Below are 23,318 nucleotides of genomic sequence, written 5' to 3'. Positions count from 1 at the left end.
AACCTTTGCCATCTAGCAAGTATATTTTTAGCATATATTTTGGAATTTGTCTGAAGTGACATTTGCTGAAATCTAGCTGCAGCAGTCATTTTAAAGACTTAATACTCTCAGTTCTCTCATTTCTTTTAGGTTTGTCAGATGAGAATGTTCTCTTTTAAAATTTTCATTTATCTTCTTTAAATACATTCAAATGCTCAGATAGCCATCTCATTTTTGGACTAATATCAAGCAGAGTCAGCAAGAAGATTCACACATTTAGTAGACTCATTTATTCTAATCTTCAGTGACCTTGGTGTTTTTCTCATTCCAAGAATCACTACCATTGTATTTTCTCATCGTTTTCCGGAGTATGAAATACTCAAAGGTAAATTCCTACTTGAACATTATTAATTCAGTATTTTCTATTTGTGTTCAGTTACATGTATTTCACTAAATATTAACATATTTTCAGAATATTTCTTTATTATTATTAAGTAACATATATTGACAACCTGTGCAGATTACTGGCAGACGCACTGTGTAAAAACTAAGAAAGTAAGTTTTGTTTTCTAGGTTTACAAATACATTCATGTTTCTAGCACAGCTAATTTAGTTTTCAAATGGTTTAGTTATGTAGTTTTAGATTTGACCTGAGTCTATATAATAACCATTTTTGTTCAGGTACTTAGTACTTTATGCCTAGATACTGCAGGAACCTCCAATGTGGTCTCTTTGAAGTCAGGTTATCTCCTCTCTAACTCATCCAGGACACTTAGACTAAATTTGATGCTGCTTTCATGGATCTGTGACCTCAATGAGGGGGGTATTCTCTCAAAAAGTACAGATCATAGTCACTCCATGTCTGTCCATTCTGTGCTACCGATTCTTGTCCATATGCTCTCATAAATCTTCCGCAGAGGTTTACAACTTTCTTAAATCATTCTTCTTTATCTCTTGATGTTGGGTAGATACTAATAGAGCATGATAGTTGCCCATAGGCTTTTGCTATCTAACTGGCCCATTCTTTTTTACTGGTCATGCATTTCCTTGATCACAGACATGTTTTAAAACATTCATAGCTCTTTTCTGGTAATATATTGCAACCTGCTCACAACCAACATATACTTATCCATCATCCATTGAATGACTATTAATCCATGGAGCTAAAATATTTTCAAAATTAAAAAAAATTTGTCAAATAAATCCCACGCTCGCAAACTATCATTGATTCCCATTTTGAGAAACAGCAGGGTTTCTTAGACTTTTTTTTTTCAGAGACAATCCCCTTGAAATGAATTTCAGTGGAATGTATAAAGTCTTTTAAGAATGATTTTAAAAATGATTCCCAAGTAATGGTACAAAGTAATAACATTTTGATAGGTTGTGACCAAAAAGCTGACTTTTAAAAAAAAGTTATATTTTTGTATCAATTACCTTCTGAATTTAATAATATTATATAACACCTTAGTGAGAAAAATATGATTGTTTATGATCAATGAATAGGCCTCTTTAAGAAGTGAATCAAGGGATGGCCCCTTTAATAAAAAAAAAATCAAACTGGAAGGGGAAAACCCTCAGAATTGCTGGCCAAAAGAGAAACAGTTAGGCCTCCTAAAAAACCCATTAAGTGGTGCTTGGCAAGGACCTATTGTCCAATCCAGAAGTTCCCGAGTGAATTGGGTTTAAGGCTTGGTCTTTGAGAAAAATCTAGCCAGTGAACCCCAACATAACTAGGTAGCTTTCAGTCATCAAAATTTACCTTCGTTTGGGCAGGAGACCCTCAGGTAAGGGAAGATTAGAAAGGAGGGGAGGGGAGCAAAGGAGAGGACAAGCTGAGTTGCCCAACTGGAACTAGCCAGTTGGGTCCCCATTCAGGCAGCTTGGACAACTCACAGGTTGTGGTTTGTCCTTTGTTCTCAAAGAGGACCACAATATCACAAGGAATCACAAGGCCAATGTAGCTAGATCACAGTTTGTAGAGGGGTATAAGATTGTGAGATTCCTGGAAGGTCAGGAAGAGGTCAGGTTATGAAGAGTTCTAAAGACCAAACAGAAAGTTGATATTTGATCTTGAAGATGATAGGGAGTCACTGGAATTCAATGAGCAGTGTGGGGAAGGGGTGATACAGTCAGAGCTTAAGCCTTGAAAAAAATTTGCCTTGGCAACAGAGTGAAGCATAGATTTGACATGGGGGGGACACTTGAAGCAGAAAGACCAGTTAGAAGTCTATTACAAATAGTCCAGGTAAGAGGTGATGACACCTGAAGGAGGGCTGTGGTTATGTGAGGGGAAAGGAGAAGATGAGAAGAGTGTGTTACCCTAACACAATGGGCCCAGCTACTGCTCAAAGTTAAAAGTGAAAAATGAAAAAGCATTTATTAAGCTCTTACTATATGTCAAATACTATGCTAAGTACCCCCACCTCCAAGTAGCTTACATTTGAATGGGAGGAGACAATACATCATGGGGGAGTGGTGACTCTGGATGGGTGTTTTGGTTTGGAAAGTCATAGAGGACAGCAAGTAGAACCACAGAATAGACTGACACCCTTGCCAACCCTTCCTAGGATGGTTAGCAGTATTGATTTTATTATGGTTCCAGAATTGTAAAAGGATGAACAGAGAGGTATATATCTACTAGAGGATAATGGGAAGATAACCAGAGTATAAAGTGAAGCATGGCTCCTAACCAAATATTGTGGGCACTCAGGTAGTGAAGCACTTACTAATCAGAATAGCTCTGGGCCACAAAGGAGGAGTTTCAGAAATGAAAGGGTTAAGTCCTCCAGAGTTTCTGGTCCAGATGATTCAGCAGGGGATTAGTAAGAAGATAGGCAAGTGTTGGTGGTGAGTCTTATCTCTTAACATCTTTTATAAATATAATAAATATTAAATAAAATAAACATAAAATATAAAATAAAATATAATACAAAATAAATATAATAAATAAAATAAATATAAAATATAAATAAATTTTATAAATCTAACTTTTATAAATAAATTCTCAATAACTACATTCAGAAATATGAAACAATCTATTTAGTAATAATTATTCCCTGGAAAAAATTCTGCTGTTTTGGGTAGCCCATATAAACTCTGAGGATCCTCATTCCAACTTCTACTTTTCCAGATGACCTGGTTCCCTGAGCAAGGCTACATCTTCCCCCTCAGGATTCCAGTCATACTTCTGAAGGATTGGGAAGTGTCTTCAGTGCTGTCAGCTTGAGCCCTGCTTCTGGTGAGTTCTCCCCACTGTTAAGTGCTAATGGCTAGTACCCAAATTTCACCAGTTAACTGATTAACATCAATTAGCTTTTACAAAAGGTTATTTCCTATGAATATATAGTAAGAACAGAAGCACTGCCCATGAATGGCCAGAGGGAGAGGGTCAGGGGATAGGAATGTCACATACTTCTGTTTCTCACATTGTCCTGAGGAAGAGTGGGCTCAAACTTTAAGTAGTAGCAGCAGCAGTAGTAGTAGTTGTTGAGTGATATCCAACTCTTTGTGACCCCATTTGAGGTTTTCTTGGCAAAGATACTAAGGTAGTTTGCCATTTCCTTCTCCAGCTCATTTTACAGATGAGAAACTGAGTCAAACAGGGTTAAATGACTCATCCAGGGTCACACAGCTCTCCAGATTTGAATTCAGGAAAATAAACCTTCCTGATTTTAAGCCTAGTGCTCTATCCACTGTGCCACCTAGTATTTGCTTCAAAACATTTAGGCCTTCAAGTTCACTTTTAAATGTAGCATAGCTGTCTGATGAGTCCTCATCTCTTACTACTGGGCTGGATCCAGCAGGGTGTTTTACAAGACCTCAGCTGCCACCTTATTAATGCTTGGCCTTCCTGGTGTAAACTCTAGCTCCCATATTTCTGTCGATCACATACTTCTTTTGAAGCTCACAAGCTTCCAAGGTCACAGCCATCTCCGATGCTCCTTAACCTGAAAGCAGAACAAAACAAAGAGGCAAACAACAGAGCATGAGCCGCATGTTGACCCCAGCTAGCGTAGGGCCCAACACCTCTTCTCATCCAGAAGTTTACAACTTGTCTCTCACTCAAATGTAGCCAAACAGTAAAGAAGGAAAAAATACATATTGTTTTTAGGTAATGCCTTTTAAATATATTCTTAATTCTAGCTCAGTAGCCAATTGAAAGGCTCCTGTTTTTCATGTGATAAAGGAACTAGAAACAATTAGAATATCTGCACATGCTTTGAATCAGGGAGCAGACCCTTTGATTAGACATCACCGTACTTTTCCAAAAGCAGGCTTTTCAGCTTCTGCCAAGTGGGCTAGCTGTAGGCAGAGAGAGTTTGGTGCTCACTCTTTGAGAATGGACCTCCATTACTCAAAGAAAGAAAAAAAAGCAGAAGTTAACCAAGAAGAAAAGTATAATAACTTAGCTCTGGAGGTAGGGAAGAGCTAAGTGAGGAGAGCCTTTGGTTATTAGATCACATATTTATAGGTAAAAGGGATTTCAGAGATTATTTGGTTCGGGACTTTTTAACCTTTTCTGGATGTGTAGTAGACTCTTTTGGCAATCTGGTTAAGTCATGATTTTAAATGAATAAAGTAAAAAATAAAACACACAAGATTACAAGGGAAACCAATTTTCCTAAAATAAAATTATCAAAAATGTTTCTAAATTCACAGACATATCTTTCACAGCATGACTAATATGGAAATATGTTTTGCATGATCACACATGTAGAACCTATTACTTAGTATTTCAGGGAGGGGGAGGAAAGAGAGAGAGAATTTGGAACTCAAAATTTCAAAAAATGAATGTTAAAAATTGTCTTTGCATGTAATTGGGAAAAATAAATACTATTAAAAAATAAAAATTCACTAACCACATGCTAAGAATCCCTGATTTAGTCCAACCTTTTCTTGTTACAGATGAAAATGGAAACTGGGGCCCAGGGAAGGAGAATGCCTTGTTAAAGGCCCCAGAGTAAATTAATGACAGAGCTGGTATTTAAACCCAGGTCTTCTGACTCCATATCCAGTAACCTTTATACTTTCCCATATTACCTTACTTTTAGAGGTTTTATTTTGGATGTTATTTTGTCAGTATGAGTAAGACAAAGTATAAGGCTAGTCAAGCCTTCAATATAACTTGATTTATTTGCTGAAAACCACTCAGAAATCACTTCCGCATATAGCTATAGTAATTTTGCAGTTTTTAGAATTAGATTTCCTACATCAAATTTTGTTAGATGACTAGTTTTTCACAACTATATCTGCAAATAATATTTATATTCATCAATAACACCAAGCTCTTTATTTTTTGCCAAAATAGGAATAATCTTTATGCATGAGTTAAATCTAACATATTTTATATCTATATCTTAGTCATTTTAATCACAGCTCAAGTTCAATATAATACTTTTTAAAAATTAAAATTATTTAGAATACAAATTAACTCATTTGGATGGTATGATAAAAAAAGTTAATATTCATTTCTCTTATATGAAAAGCAATAGGTAATATTAATAGTTTTCCCACAAGAAGGAGGGTAGTGTAGTTTAAAAAAATACATCGGCTTCGGAGTTAGACGCCCTGGGGTTTAAATTCTTACTTTGTCACTTGTGTGACCTTGGGCAAGTCACTTATTCTTTCTGGGCCTCAATTTTCCTGCATTTAAAATTAGGGAATTGGCATAAATGACCTCTGGATTCTTTCTACCTTTAAATCCTATGACACAAAAGAGAAAAGAACTTAAAGGAAATAAACTCACTATATTATACTAATTTCCCAGGGTATATATAACAGTAATCCTATTTTTCTGAAGAAGCATAAGCTGCTTCAGAACCAGCCTTTCCATTCATTTTCCTATTCTCTTCTCTTTCCTTTTATCCTTTCTACTGCACCACTCCCCTTCCATTTTATATTTCTCTTTTTCTTTTTCACATTTTTCTGAAACCTAGAGTCACAGGGAGGTGAAAATACAGTTCAGGTGAGTGGCTCGAGATAGAAACTATTCTGGGTTTGTTTGTTTTTTTTTCCCCATACCTAATGACCTGAAACACATGTTCATTTCTTTTCCAGTTACTCCCTTACCCAAGGGAAAACAAATTCACCAACATTAGCTTTATTTCATTTTATTGACAACAAAATTGAGAGACAGAAATGTTAAAAGACATGCCAAATGGCTGGAGGTCATAGTTAATTAGTAGTGAAGCCAGAATGAGAACTCAACATGACTAATAACAGCTCATATTTGAATAGTATTTTCAGGTTTAGAAATGATTGTTCTAAACCTGTTTGACCCATCTTGCGGTACGTTTAGGACTCTATCAGCTGAATGTGTAATCAGCATGAGTAGATAACTTTTCATTTCCTTTTACTATAAAGAGAGAGGCAGAATGGTTTTGTGGGTAAAGGAACGAGCTTACAGTAAGAAAGATCTGGGTTCAAGTTCCGCTTCTCATACATGTTAACTGTGTGACCATAGGCAAATCATTTAACCCCTTCATTAACCCAGATGTTTCTCTAACATTGAGGTGCTAACTTGAGTTACCATGCCTTTGCAGGAAGCGAGGTAGAAGGGAGGTGGTTATTCCTAGAAGTTGCCCTAGTCCAATTGCTTTTTTGGATGCCTATCATTTTTATTACCTTATTTAGATAGTAAGAGTAAGTTTTTCAACCTAGCATAACTTCATATAACTAACTTTTGTTTTAAACCTCCATTTTGGGATGGAGTTGTATTAAGGTTTTTCAGTAATAAGATAATTTGTGTGTTATGATGTAGTAAACATATGTGTTCTTAAACAACTTATAAATATATGTGGACTGACCATACATAGGACAGACCACCAGTAGAAAAACATTATGCACAACTTCATCAGTATTTTATGTTATAAACTACCAATGAAATTAAATGGTAAACAAATTAGGTGTGCTCATAGCTAAAAACTGTAAGAAACTTACCAGAGGCTCCATCCAATAGCCTGCTTCTAAATTTCTGGTTGGTGGTTTGTTCTTAGAGGAGACAAACGTTTGTATTGTTTTCATGTATTGGTTAATAACATTTGATTGCATGCATTGAGAAATGTACATCTAATTGGTGTTTCCATTGCATCAGTTAGGGGTAAATCAGCCGTAAGTATGCACTGTGAATTACAATGCTGTCTTTTACCTTAGAGAGGTATATCTCTCTCTCATAGTTAGCTTAGCATGGTTGAACAAGCAGTAGACTAGAAGTCAATAGACTAGGTTTGAGTGTTGGTTCTGTCACTTAGCTCATTTGCTTCTAATACTGTGTGAACTTGGATAAGTCACAACCTTACTGAAACATACAGTCTTTATCTTTAAAGTGGGGATAAAATAATCACCACTATTTCATAGGGTCATGATGTGTTTTTCCGCATAAAGTATTCTCTCATGTATCAGAAGTACTACTTGTTGGAACTCTGATGATATCTTAAAAGTAACTTCTGTTTTCTTCATTCTCTAATTACAATGATTTTGTTTTTATTATATTTTCCTACAGGCTGATTTACTTTTTTAGGTCATTGTTTTTGGCTCAGTTTTCCTTGTTTTATTTACAAAAGACATAAGATCTCTCATTAACAGATCACTGATCTCTTGAGCTCATTTAATGCTAGTTTATCTTTGTTGGTTTAGTTTTACTTCAAGATTACAAACTTTGATTCTGTGTCCTTGAGTATTAGTTTGCTACTGATCTTGCTTTGCAGCTGTCAAGATGTTCAGTGTGTTTGAGAGATCTTTCAGTTCTATTAATATCTTATTTAATATATGTATATGAACAACAACATATGTTAATAGAGCCTGATCTCTTTCTTCATTCTAGGGAGATTTCTTCTGGAGCAGCTCAATGGATTATATTGTCGATTGGTTTAAGCATTAGGAGAAATTTGATCCTAGCCATAAATCTGTACTGCCTTTTCCTGTTTTTAGTGTACACCTGACAGTTTTCACACTAAAAATTATCCCCCTGAAGAACTTTCTAATTTAAAATGACCCTTAAAAACTTAAATTCCTTCTGTTAGTCCATTTATTAAACTTTTAACATATTTCTTTCCTTCAAAGCCTGTTTTCTGCCTGCTTTACTCTTTCTTCTTCACTAAGTAAAAGAATATACTGTACCTTTGGTTATAGGATGAAGTCGTCCTGGAGCAGACAGAAAAAGTTCATGGGTTGTTAACTTGGGGTCCATAAATGTGTGTGTATGTATGTGTGTGTGTGTGTGTGTGTATGTACGCACACATTATATATATGTATATGCATATATGTACGTCTATATGTGTATATAGACACACATAGATTTCAACATATTTGAGTGCCTTTGTAATCCTCTGTATTTGGTGTTGTACATTTTAAAAATTCTGAAAAGGGATCCATAGCCTTCACCAGATTGCCTAAGGGACCCAGACTCACAAAAAAAAAAGTTAAGAACTCCTGCATTAAGTTACTGAACAGGATCAGGGTAGTCCTTTGAGAAGTCATAAAACTGGAATAACTCATGCAGAATGTTTCCGTTTAAAAGGAAAAGTATTACATGTTCAGGGATCTCTAAACAAAGCATTGAAATGACACGTGATAAGAATTTGTGGTTACAGTAGTGTCTTCACTATGATAGAACAGAATGAGGGATAGTCAGCCAAGATACATCTTCCAAATCCCTCTCTTCATATGGAGGGTTTTCAGTGTCAGCTTGCGCTCCCTCATCAATCTATTTGAAAAGCTTTTTTGCTGGTGGGGTAGAGGACTGGGAGGAAAAGCAACCAACAAAACTAGATATTCATTTTTACCTTTGAAGTTATCATCACCCTGACTTAGCCTGGATAATTAAAATAATACTGTTCGCTGACCTCGCTACCTGAGAATTTTTTAAAAATCTTCACATTCTTCAATATACAGGTCAGAGATCCAGCTGTCATAATCCTGCAGAAGAAAGTCTTGCAAGAGTTTAGCAACAGTGGGTACATTTATTCCTCTTTCTTCCCACTTTCCCGTTACCCCTTGCTCCAGGGAGCCCTTGTTACTTGCTTTAGGTATATCCTTTCTAAGTCCTACCTGGGAGCGGTGCTAAAAATATTTTCTCCCTCTGTAGCTCCAAAGGCCACTGTAGTCTGTTAAAACAGAAGTAGGAGACAGCACTAGCCTCCACAGGTCACTACTAATGGAAATGAGGCCTGGAGGTATATGCCTTGAAGCATTAGGAGTCACAGCATAAGAGAAAGCCAATTTAGTGCTTGAGCACCAGTGCCAGAATGCTTTTCAGGAGGGATGAGACCAGGGTGATCTCCAACATTGTCCTGGGGGATCAGAGGGACATAATAGGTGATAGAACCAGATCCCAATTGGAATTTGGCAAGGAAAAGAATACTGAGACTAACCAAAGCCAGAACTCCTAGTAGACCACCAACAGTCTAAGATAGAAAGAATCTAGGGATGGAGGCAGAAAGTGAGGCCTAATATTTCCTTCCCAAAGTCCCTCAATGTCATATAGGTAGCAGCAGCATCCAAGCTACAATGGTGACAGGACCTGTATTAGTAATTAGGGTGGGACTTTAATGTGTCTTTAATTAAGTCTTACTAGGTGCAAAGCACCAGGACCTTTTGCTAACTAGGTGTTAAGCCCCAGGCCCACACCCTTTTGCTGATTATGTGTGAAGCCTTTGGCCCTAAGAAGAGTTTATAAACTCAGAGGTTAGTTTTGTCTGGGGCTCTCACTCACCGGAAGAGTGTTGGTGTGGAGACTCTGGGTAGCTGCTGGAGGCCACCCCCCACCCCCAACCTTGAAGAAAACCCAGATGCTGGTGCTTCTCTTTCTGGTAACTATGTATGCGATGTCTTGATTAGACAAAGCCTGTCTGTTGAATTGTGTTATTTGATCTGTTGATGTTTTCTGTTTGTAATTTCTATTTGGATTTCCTCTGAAGTTCAGGGTGCTGGCTTTTTCTCCTGAACTAAGTGAGTGATATATGTATGTTTGATTAAAGTGAGACTGTTAACTCCTTAAAGTTGCTTTTCTTAGAAAAGCAGATCAAAGAACCTGTGCTGGCAGCTCTTGTTGCTGGTCTTGTTGGGTTCTACATTTCAGCAGCAGCTGCAAGCCGCATCGTTGATACAAGACCAAACAAATCCTAGCCTCCCCATCCAAGTATAGTGGAAGTTAACTTGGGGTTTACTGGCTAGATTCCTTCCTTCCTCCCGACTCATTTTACTCTGAAGCTCATAGATCGGACCACAGTAGGTCCCTGCCCAAGCTCCACTTAGTGGCTGTAATTTGGGCCCTCCTGGCTCAGAGTCAATGTCAATGGCAATTGTTTTTCTTTTAACTAGCAACTCAGAGGGTCGTCCCCTCCCAGTTTGTTTGTTTTTTCCTCTTTTTTTCTCAAAGAGGCCCTTGACTCACTTCTTAGATAGGCCTATTCGCTGAATGGGCATCACCTCACTCAAAGTGAGAACCTGAAAAGACCTTAGCTTGAAAGGGACAGGGTTTCCCATTGTTTCCTGGGCCACCTCCAGTCATGCTGGTGAATATCAGGCCACTGGACCCAGATGACTCTAGAGGAGAAAGTGAGGCTGGTGACCTTGCACAGCCCTCCCTCACTCAAATCAAAGTCAACTGCAAGTCATGTCATCATTTTTCTGATGTCATGATCATCTTGAAAACGAAGGATGAGCACAACAACAATTGTCTGTAGGACTTGTTTAGCAGTTAAAAAATGACTTGTGTTGTTCATGTAGGGCGTTGATTACAGGATTTCCCTGATCAATTTCATCTCTGACAGCATGGTGAACTTTTGCTTTTTGCCTTTCTTCTAGAGTGAGGGTTCTTATCCTGGAATTAATAGATTTCAGGTGCTCTGTGAACTTGAATGAGGAAAAGCTACATCTTTTTTCATTACTTTTAAATGAAATTAACATTTCTTTCGATAATAAATGTAGGCCATCACATGTGGGGAAGGGTCCGTAGGTTTCATCTGATTGCCAAAGAATTCATGATACGCAAAAAGATCAAGAGCCCCTGTGCTATCAAGATCCTTAGAATGGTACAGACCTGGGATTGGAGCTGGATCCTGATAAGAGGAGGCTGATGGGACAAGTGTCCATGTAGGTCATGGCTCAGGGAGGATCAGCATGTCAGCAAGAGGAGAGTTCCTAGATTAGTGTCCCATATCACCTTCTCCCCGCGCTCTCACAGTTGAGGACTTTACTTCATACTTTGTTGAAAAAATAGAAACCATTCACTATGCTCTTATCCTCCCCCATCCCCCACCCCCGCACACCTCACAACCCTTTGATAGCATCTGTCATTCTCTCTTCCTTTACTCTAGTGATGTCTCTGCAAAGGTCATTCCCTTTGCTTTGTTCCATCTCCCCATCTTCTCTTGCAGGTTGCTTTTTCAATCATTTCTTCTTTTCTTTAATCTTCAATCTTTCACTATCTACTGGTTCTTCCTTGATCTCCACAAACCTATCCAAATCTCTTCCATCTTTAAAACAAAAACACTACAAAACCTTCATTTGAGCCTACCATCCCCTTCAAGCTATCATCCTATATATCTCCTCTCTTCCTCATCCAAGTTTTAGAAAAAGTTATCTACATTCTCTGTCTCCACTTCCTCTTATTTATTTCTCAACCAACCTTTTGGATTCTGGCTTCTGACCTCATCACTGAACTGAAACTGCTCCAAAATTATAAATGATTTATTAATTATGAATTCTGATGTTCTTTTCTCAATCTTCTTCCTTCTTGACCCTTCTGCAGTAATTGGCATCATTGACTACCCCCTCGTCCTGTATTCTGTCTGATTCTTCCTACTGGTCTGTCTGTTTCTTTTCAGTCTCTTTTGTTAGATCACCTTCCATGAATAATTCTCAAAGTGGGCATATTACCACCCTCTTTCCTGGGTCCTTTTCTCTCAATATATTCTCTCACCTTATCAAATTCTGCTGATTTGATTATCTCTATGCAGCTGTGCCCCTTTAGGATAAAAAATGGAAAATAATTTTATAAGAAAAAAATAGAGGTATAGAAATAAACTATTTATCAGAATCTTAACTAGCTGAAACTGTACCTTGTAAAAATTCATTTGAACAGGAAGAAAGAAGGCAGAGAAGTCCAGTTGCAGTACAGTTGTAGCAAAGAGTGGCATCCCAGAAAACAATACAACCATAGTTGCAATGGGCAGAGGGTAGATGAAGTAGTGATGAGAACAATTCCACAACAGGGGAGGTTGTGATGGGAGACGTAGGACACTCCTCTGGAGCATTCCACTCAGAGATTGGGGGGAGATGGCCTTGAGAAAGAGGCAAAAGGCAACTGGTGACCGACACAAGAGCAACTGTGCACCAGGCTAGCCATAGGCAAATGGAGCTTTTACCCATGATGCCAAGCCCAGATGGGAGCAGGCCTTTGCGTCACCTTCTGGTTAAAGCTCCATTTGCTCTGTGTTCATTATAGCTTTACCATTAATTCAGTTAAGCATTTAAAAATAGACAAGACAACAACTATTTACTAAGGAACTTCAATGTACAATGCATCATATTAGTTGAATATACAAAGACAAATGGATCAAAAAACATTTATTAAGCACCTCCAATGGCCAGACATTGTGCAAAGTTCTGGAAATAGTAAAATGAATATGAGATAATTCCTGTCTCCAAGGAGCTTGTAGACTATTGGGTGAAGCAATTTGTACAAATATAGGGAAGGTAATTTCCTTCCAGCCTTAGATTAAAGTAATAACGAAAAACCCAGAATGATACCACAAAGTGTAGAATAGGTGGTAAAGAATTTTCCTACAGCCTTACTACAATGTAGTCACACATAATGAGGTTTTAATGTGTAAACAAAATGTATCTACTCCCCCTCTCACAAAGCAAGTTATATATGTTACGGTTTTAATTTACAAACATGATGAGTCTATACCCTAGGAGCCCTTTGTGACCTCTTTGATTGGGTTAAGAAGGAAACAGTGAGATTGACTGACTCTCTTGGGGCTTAATCTGCAATGGTGTTATTGTACTTCACTCTGATCCTAGATACATGCTAGATGAATTTCAGCAGTTACAATTTGGAAGTTGGAGGCAGGCCCTTTTGCCTTTAGTAGAGGGCAGCAAGGTTAGTGGACTTTATCTCTTAGCTCCTCCATTGGACGAATTATCAGAGCTACTGAATATTTAAGAGATAATATATCCATCTAGAAGCTGAGAGACACATCTGAGGATAGATACAGATGTGGAGAGGTAGGCACTTAAGGGAGGAAGCGCCTTCAAAAAGTATAGCCCCTCATAGTGGAAAGAAGTACTGTCTATTGACTCAAGAAAAAATCAGATTCTCAAAGCCCAGCTGATAAGGCTTCCAAACTGAGTGCAACAAACCTAAGTGAAACTATGTGAAGACTCTACAAAGAGGGAAAAGATTTCCAGTATTAGGAGTTGTGAGTTATCCTTTACTATGTGTTTATTCTATATGTGTGCCTCACTATCATTATTGTTTAAGTTTGAGTCCACCCTCCCCAGAAGCAAGTGTGTAGGCTTGTATTTGTGGGGAGTGGAACTCAGACATTTGGGGAGAATATTTTGTACAAACTTTTCTTGCTATACTATCTTGATAAATACTTTTGCTAAATGCGAATTAAAGTCTACAATTTTATTATTAATGGGAAGCACAACGTTGGAGAGGATGGTGAGCCAACATAGTAGGAGTAACCATACACAATATTATCCCTAGAATGTGAGGCAACAATCACTTCTCTGGGGGTCCAACCAGTATTTAAGTGTAAGTTGGGGAATACCCCTATGAGATATACCATATATAAGAAGGTTCAAAATATATACAAAGTAAAAACAAAGTACCTGGGTGGGGGGCATTCATAGCTTGAGTTTATTGAGCAAGGAAGTAACAGTGAGATCTGTGTTTTAGCAAAATCACTTTGGCAGCTGGGTAGAGGACAGATTGAAGAGGTGAGAGACTGGAGGTATGGAGTCCAATTAGGAAGCTATTGTAATAATCTAGGTCAGAGATGATGACATTGTACCTGTCCTATTTGTCTGACCTAATGATGTATACTATTTGTGTTTGTATGTCAAGAATGCTTGAGTATAAAATTCCATTTCAATTTGTCGATGTTAAAAAATACATTTTTGTTTCACATAGCTTAGGTAATAAAACATATTGGCAGAGACAAGGTAAATATTGAATTAGCAATATATATCCTTCGATACTTTTTAAAAAAAATTGTCATAAATTATATTACATCATTTTGATGCTGAATTGTTTTGTTTTGTTTCGTTGATGTGAACTTTGAGTGTTCATTTTTTCCCTATTCTTAAAGTAATAAAATAATTCATAAAATAATTGTGTTAGGATGATGCTAAATTATGTTAGGATCTCACTAAAAATGGGAGACTATAGTTTCAGATGTTTGGGTACAGGGTTGTTGCCTGTATGTATTTCATCATTGCATTTTTGAGTGTAATTGGGTAGTGAAGGTGTGATTATATGATGATTACTTCAGCTATGGGAAGGAAACTATCAGTTTAATAATTCTATCTTAAGATGTACAATTAACTAGATGCTTTTAAGAACTATGGGATTTTCAAAGATGGGTAATAATTCCTTTTGGTTAAACTTTTAAAAACCAACATTTATCTTGATAAAATGAAGAAACTGATTTTTAAAAAATATGGCTAACACAAAAAGCAATTCTGAGAAAAGAATTCCAGATTTATTGAGTACTGGCTCTACCATTGGAGTAAGTGTATAAATAACTTCCTGAGGTCATTCATTTAAAAGACAGCACTCATTTGGATGTGGAATATGGATATTTGTTTTCTTTTATTAAAAAAAAAGTCTGATATAATGAAAAGAACACTGTAATTGGAGCCTGGCTTCAGTTTCTGACTCTGCTACTTATTTTATGTCCTTAGACAAATCATTAAACTTCTCTGCACCTTAATTTCCTCATTAGTAAAATGACTGAGTTAGATTAAAAGATCTCCAAGTTTCCTAGAATCTTATTTTATAATCACAACTTGATTCTTGACATACCTGAAATTGACATACTTGAAATATTTTGTTCTGCCTTTGTGAGATATTGAACTATCACAGAGGACAGATGAGCTTTTCATAGAATCTTAGAATTGTAAGAGACATTAGAACTCATCTAATCCAAGCATTTACCCTATGCTGAAATCTTTTCTACAGTATTCTTGATAGATATTCATCTAGCCTTTGCTAGAACACTACCAAGCTGTATGGGGTATTTAGGGAAGAACAGCACCTCTGGTGTGAGGATTTGCCAAGCCCTTTTCAGGGCTATTAATACACCTTTGGTGTCCACAGCCAGAATGTTCCACTGTTATCCTTAAAATATTAGGAGAACGTGAGTCAAGGACATCTTAGTAGAGTATATTCAGATCAATGAAATCACAGATCCATGAATGCAAAGCACTTATAGTATTCAAGTATTTCCCTGGGCAATTGGCTCTTGAGATCTACCAAGTATGACTAAATTACAAAATCTCAGAGTTGGAAGGAACCTCAGAGGTGTCAACCCTGATAACAAATGACCAAAGAGCCACAGCAGTTCTGCAACTGCTATTAACTCTTAAAAAAAAATACCCTCCAAACAGAAAGCTCACACAGGTTATCGAAACCACAGTTAATGCAAAAAAATAAAATAAAATAAAACAAAATAAAACCAAAGAGATAACATGGTCATAAGCAGAAAGCTTTCTTTATTCCATTGGAGGAAGGAAACTAGACACATGCACCAGGGACCCCTCTAGTAGGAGACCCACTTTAGTGTGAGCAAATCTCAATACTTATACCAATGGCTACGCAGTGAGCTGCAGCCCTGGCACTGGAGAGATAATACCAACAATGAGACAAGTTTGATTCATAGCTGGACTTCATGACCAGAATTGGTACTTGTCCGAGCTCAGAGACTACTTGGTGCTGGTATGAAGTTGCTTTCCTTAGAAAAGCAGAAATTCTGGGATTTTGCTGTGTATGAGATCATCCAGAGGGTAAGCTACAAAGGATTGTTGTTATTCCAAACTCAGGACCCAGATTACTTGCTGGGCCTTAGCTCTGGAAAACAGGGTGTCTCCTAATAGTAAAAAGAGAGGAGTAAAAAGAGGAGGATGGTCTTGGCATGGGGATTGTGACAGAGACTGTCTAATTCAACCTGTACCTGAATATAATTCTTCTCGACAACATTCCAAATATGTGGTCATTTTTCTTTTGCTCGAAGTTACTTTGTCCTGTTGATTCCACCCCTGCAACATCTCTCCCAACTATTTTGACTTCTCTATTCCTACTGCTGTCATATTAGATTCTCATTTTAATCTGTCTAGACTGTTTTGTAGTTTCTTAAGAGGGGTTCCTGTCTCTACTCCCTCTCACCTTCCACCTGTTCATATTACTGACAGAACAATCAACCTTATGCTTAGACTGGGACATTTCACTCTTCTACTGAGTGGTGTACTTCCTACAAAGTCAAGTTTAAACTCCTTTGCCTGCATTCAAAGCCCTTTTTAATCTAGTACCTGGTACCTTTCCATCCTCAACTCTTCTCTATAAACTCTGCATTCCAGGCACATGTAATGGTAATTAAAGTGGGACTTTTTTTACTGTTTTCTCTTTTGGAGTGCTGAGGTAATCAAGTACCTTTGATGAGTCTGGCCTTTGTTTCTTTGATTAAATAGGGAGTGTTTGATGACTTGCTTAAGAAATAAAAAAGCTTGGTTCACATAGGTTTGGGTCAAGTGGTTGTAACGCCTGAAAAGTGTCACATGGTTTTGAGTCTCATGGTTGCAATGCCCTTTGACCCTGAACAAGGTATATAAACTCAGAGATTAGCATTTTGTTTGGCTCTCACTCACTGGAAGAGTGTAGTGATTTGGCCAGACGAGATACTGGGTAATAGCCATTGGAGCCCCATTGCTTTGAAAACCCAGATGTTGATGCCTCTCTCTCTGGTAAGTATTGTGATTTGGTCAGAATGATAAGAAGCCTGCCTGTTAATCTCTGTGTGTTATTCTCTCTGTTTACATAATGTATGCTTGTAATTTCTGTTTGTATTTGCCCTGAAGTTCAGGATGCTGACTTTTCCCCTTGAACTAAGTGAATTATATATGTATGTTTAATTAAAGTGAGATTGTTAACCCCTTAAAGTTGCTTTACTTAGAAAAGCAGATCAAAGAATCTGTGCTAGCAGCCTTCCTGTGTGCTGGCGTTATTGGCCTTGCGCCTCCACAACAGCCACTAGCAACATTGTTGTTATAGCACACCAAACCACTTTTTTCCCAAGAAAGTCCTGTGTTCCTACCCCAGCATCTTTGCTCATACTGTTCACTGTCCTTGGAATGCCTCTCTACCTCTCTTTGCCTCTGGAATTCCTACCCATTCTTTAAAATCCAACTCATAAGATCATAAAATTTAGAGTTGAAAATAACCTTTGAGATTACTTAGTTCAGTTCCAAGTTCCCATTGTTATTTAGAATACTAACATTTCACTATAAACTTGACATTGAGCCACATGGATATAGTTCCATAGAAGCTTAGAGGTAGAAAAATCAAGAGCTTCAGAAGTTATAAAGCTTAATCTGTAAATGAACAGAAATCCTCTTTATGGCATTCTCAACAAGTGGTTATTCAGTTTTAATTTGAGGACCTTAATGCTGGAGAATTTACTTCTTCCCAATGAAGTACATTTTGGGCCAATTCTGTTAGGAAATTTTGCTTTATATCAAATGGCAATTGGCTTCTCAGTAACTTCTGCCGTCTCACCTCCCTAGTCCTAGACAATATACACATTATTTCATCTTATTTACTGATCTCCAGACAGCCCCCTGGCTTTCCAAGGGTGTTAGGGTCCCTTGACACTAGCCTGTCCTAAGAGGAGAAGGAAAAGCTCAAAAAATGTTGTCAAGGACTGTGACAAAGAATCATCATCACCATGATTGCCATTATATTATTGTACCACAAACCCGTTGCATGCACACAGGAACTGTCCCTATACATCCTACAATATACTGTATAGCTAGAATACACACAACACAGAAAAACAGACACACAGAAAAATCTATTTACATAACAAGACTTTACAGAGCTGCTCTAATGGGTCATGAAGATATCTCACTTGGCTCTTTTACTTTCCTTCCCTCCAAGACATACCTTCCCTTCTGCCAAATATTCCTACTTTTGTTAGAGGTGCCACTATTTTGTCAGCATTCCAACTTCATGAGCTCAGCAGTATCCTCAACTCCTTACTCTTTCTCATCCCACAGATCCTGTCAGTTTGCAAATCTTGTCATTTTTATATCCACAATCTTTTTAACGTGCAATCCCTATTCCCTACTCACACAGTATCACATCAGTTTAGGCCCTCATTACCTTTCATCTAGGTCATTGCAACAGCCTCCTAATCGGTCTCCCTGCCTTAAGTCTCTCCCTACTTCCATCTATCCTCCACAAAGCTGCCAAAGTGATTTTCTTTAAGTGCAGATCTGACTGTGTCATTACCCTGCTCAATAAATTCCAATGGTTCCCTATTGCTTCTAGGTTGAAATATCAGCTTTGCTGTTTGGATTTTAAAGCCCTTTGCAACTTGGTCACAACCTAATTTTCCAGCCTCAATATAAACATATGACTATTATAAATAGATTATATATTTATGTTATAAATATATATTGTATATAACTATATAAATATAAACTTCTCTTCCCAAACTCTGTGGTCCAGACAAACTGGCAACCTCTCTGTTTGGTAAACACAACATCTCCTGCCTTTGTATCTTTGTTCTGGCTGTCCACCTCCCCTGCCAATACCTAGATGCAATCCTTCCTCACCTCTGCCTCATAGAATCCCTTATTTCCCTCAAGATGCTGCTTAAGCATTACCCTCTTGTAGCTGTTGGAATCCACCCCTGACCCCATCATCTGCTGGCACCCTCTTTCTCATACTATCTTGCATTTAAATACCATGTATTTATTCCATATATGCTTAAATATGTAAGTGTTGTCTCTGAGATATAATATAAGCTCATATATAGCAGGGATTATTTGGGGGGTTTTTGTCTTTGTATTCCTAACTCAGTGCCTGGCACATAATACGTGTTTAATAAAGGATTATTGATTGTTTGACTAGTTGTAAGCCACAATACGTAAGCCATTTTGGAGATATCAAAGCAGAGTTCTGAGTCTCCTTTGCTTCATCTTTTCCTTTTAGGTAACCTCAAGGTTAGTGCCTGGGGTAGCAATTAATGTCTGTTTGCTTTCATAGCTCAATTGCTGTGCCTCTCTCATTGTAGTATCTTGGATAAGGGAGAGCTCATAGCTAGGATCCAAGTCAGAAGCTGAGGAACCAGGTAGGCAAGCTGAATACAAAATCAACAAAATCACGGAAATCACAGAAAAAAAATCAAGTTGTGATCAGAGATAAGGCAGAGCCAATCATGGATGAGCAGCCAGGCAAAAATACTGAGTCAAATCAACATAGGCAAGGACTTTGCCAGATTAGGTACCTTTTGAGAGACTAAAGACCATAACTACATAAGTTTCTAGAATTACTTTTCCCCTTTTGAGATGTCTACTCATCTCCATCCTTCTGGACTTCTCCTTATCTCCATGGTTCCTGAAAGACTACTAACAGAAGTTCAGAAATGATATCTAATTTCTTTGGTTCCCCAGGATTTAATTTTGTTTGGCCTTGGAGGCTGTGGACAAAAAGAGAAAGAGTAGCATACGTCTCCCTTCTCTCTAGAGAGAGGAAAGATTCCATTTTAAAAAAATATCAACAGCCTACTTAAATCAGGGAGTAGCATGCCTGCCTTTTTTGGCTTAAATTAATCCCATCTCTGTCCTTTCTGCTAGGATGATAAAAACAAATAGCTGAACCCAACTAAAAACAACTCAACACAGACTAAACGCAGATAAGCATGCCTTGCGAGGCCAATGTAGTCAGAAACTGTTTTTCTAAAAGTATAAGAAGTCTCCTTCAAGCCCTATTGAACAAATTTCTTTTTTTTAAAGAGCGCCTCCATGGAGATGAGGAAGAGAACATAGAGAACTATGTCTACGTGTCCCTGATTAAAGATTTATGATGTTGACTTGTCTCCCAGTGGGCAAGTTGTGGTTATTTCCATGACAAGTATGCTATTATTTAAAGCAGCTAGGTGATTTTCATTCATATTTTACACATCTTCTAATATATTTTGGGCTTTCTATCTTCACTATGCTTGCACTACACTTTGAATATCACTCACCTGGAAAGGGAGGATGTAAGCAAACTATCAGTTAGTTTCACTTTCTCCTTGTCATCTGTTATCATACTCTCGATAGTAGCTAGTGGATAGAGTGCTGGGCCTGGAGTCAAGAAGAGCTGAGTTCAAATCTTGCTTCAGATACCAGCTGTGTGATATTAGACAAGTCACTTAACTTCTGTTTGCCTCAATTTCCTCATCTGTAAAAAAGGGTCATAAGAGCACCTTCCTTGCAGGGTTGTTGTGGAGATAGAGTGAAATAATAGTTGTAAAGTGTTTGGCATAGTACCTAGCACACACACACACACACACACACACACACACATATCTATACATGTTATTATTGTTATTATTACCTTTTTCTGGTAGGATATAAGTGCCTTGAGAGCGGGAGTTGTCTCACTTTTGTATCACTCACAGTGCCTGGTTCATAGTAGATACTTAATAAATGCTCATTAATGAATTAACTGATTAACGGATCCAAGAGCACAAAGGTATTATTATATAAGAAGAGTAGAAGACAAACTGATAGAATAGATAGGCAACAGTATCCTACTGGCCCATGAACCTCTTCATGATTTGGTGGGGAGGGAGTGGCAGGGGAAGGAAAGGCTCACATGTGTGCTTACATGATGACCACACACTAAAACAGAAAAATAAGCTGAAAAAAAAATACAATTCCACAAAGCACATAGAGGTTGAAAGTTGCATGCTAGTCAGGTTCCTTTCATCTGTTCTCAAAATCTCATTTCCTTTGTCATATTACAATTTTCACACTAAAGGAAAAGTTAATATATTCATTTATTCAAGTCAGAGTTATTATGTTTAATGCTCACTCTGAGTGAATTGATGACAGTATGTCTTAAAATATGAAAGTAAAAAAATTCACCAGATGCTCTGCTTTTATATGGTCAACATATCAGCAAATGCAAATAATACATGATCACAGTAATGCTGGGGAGGGGGGAAGAGGGGTGAAAAGGAAGGTGGAATGATGCAGAAGAAAGGCGCAATTAAAGAGAGTTAGAGAAGACTACCTGGAGGAGAAAGGTTTTAAGTCAAGTTTTAAAGGCTGGAAGAGATCGGCATGGCTGCCTACTGTTTTTGCTCCATGAACAATCTAGGACTTCAACAATCTAGATTTAAGGATCTGAAAGCAGATAGAATCTTCCTAGAACAGGGTTCTGATCACTCACTTTCCTGATCCAGATCCTTTTATGTCTCCAAACTGCCAACTCCTTAAACCCGAAATTATGATAGTGACCTCAGCCTGTCTTGCCATCCTCCCTTATGTTCCATTACTATCCAAACCCTATATATAACTGGTATTTTAGTTAATTCATACTAGTCATCAGTCTCTGAATGCTTCTTATGCTTTCCTGCCTCTACAATATTGCATCCTTCAAATGTCACTTATTCCATAGAGCCTTCCCTGATCCCAACTCCCCTCTGTTCAATTCAATCCTGTAAAGCACTGTCCTAGGTCCTAGAGAGACAGGAGCGTAATGGAAATGTGCCATCAAAAAGCTCAATGTTTTTGTCTTTTTCTTTGTACCCTTCTTAAAGTACTTACGTGTTAACTTTTACAATTAGAGACAACTTAGTACTATGGATATCTCAGTAGATACCATCATTGCTCATTTGATCTGGGTCTTGGCTTTCTCATCTATAAAATGAGAGACCACTTAAATTAGGGTATCTTAACATGCAGCTGATGAACTTGATTTTTAAAAAAATTTTGAAAATTTTGTTTTAATATAATTGGTTTCCTTTGTACACTTAGGTATTTTATTTTATGCATTTAAAACATTATTCTGAAGAGCTCATAGGCTTCACCAAACTGCCAAAGGGGTACATAATACAAAAATGGTCAAGAACTCTTGGCCTAAATGAATGAATTTACTATACTATAAACAGAATACAACAAATATAAAAGCAAGATAACCACTGCCCTCAAGGAGTTTATTGTCTAATAGAAGACCATGCCTATATGGTATAGTGGCCAGGGAAGGGTATTTTGGTCTGGGAAGTCACAGGGATAGTGAGTGGAACCACAAGGGAATTGATTGACATACTACTCTGTCCAGTAGCTTTGATAATAATTGAGTTCATTATGGTTTCTAGAGCAAAAGGGAAAAAGAGGAGGTGGTAGGTGCACAGTAGTAATGGAAAGAAGATGGCTGGGGCACATGGACATGACTGGGTCTAGTGTGATATAGTGGGTCATTTGAGTTTGGTCTCCAGACCTCACCAATCAGGACAGTGCTTACCCTAGAGTGGAGTTTAAAACTGAATGGATCTCCAAGGTACCTTCTAGTTCTAAATCTATGATCATATGATAGATAGTCCACCTAGTTGTTTCTGTCTAGTCATATTGCTCCAATTAGACTGTAAGTTCCTCAACGTCAGGAGCTATGCCTTATGATTCTTTGTATCACATACAGAGGCTTAGCACAGTACCTCACATGTAGCAGGAGTTTATATATTATTTATTGACAAAATGACCTCTCTATTTGTCCAACATGGTGAGAACAATCTTCATTTTCTCTTGACATCACAAAGTAGCACATGGGTTGTGCATCAGTTGTCCTTAACTCTTGTCAAGGTGACCAATCCATCCTTTTTCACATTCATTAATAAATGTTGATTGATTAATATATTTCTTTGCTGTATTCAACTTCTTCATAATTCTTTATAATGTGTTATAGCCTGCATATGTCCAATTTTACCTTTTCATTATCTTCTGGGGTATCTTCAGTATGAAATTTTGAGAGACCTGAGTGTTTCATGACTCTGAGCTATAGAACCCTGATAAGGATTATGTTGCTCTTATGTTTGCTGAAAATTCACCATTTTAGTATTCCAATCTGTCTTTTTCAAATTATCTATTTATATAATGATATCTTTCATAGGGATATAAATCAACCACTTACAATGCACTTCCACAATATATGATTGTCAACATGGAGCTGTTGATAGAGAGCTATTGGGGAGCCAGGATAACTTGGGTTCAAATCCTGCTTCTGACACATACTATTTGGGTAACACTGGTCAATTCTCTTAATCTCATAGTGCTCTAGG

The sequence above is a fragment of the Trichosurus vulpecula genome, chromosome 3 (assembly GCF_011100635.1).
Source record: "Trichosurus vulpecula isolate mTriVul1 chromosome 3, mTriVul1.pri, whole genome shotgun sequence".
NCBI lineage: Eukaryota > Metazoa > Chordata > Mammalia > Diprotodontia > Phalangeridae > Trichosurus > Trichosurus vulpecula.
The sequence above is the reverse complement of the archived record's forward strand: the minus strand, read 5'-3'. Positions refer to the sequence as shown.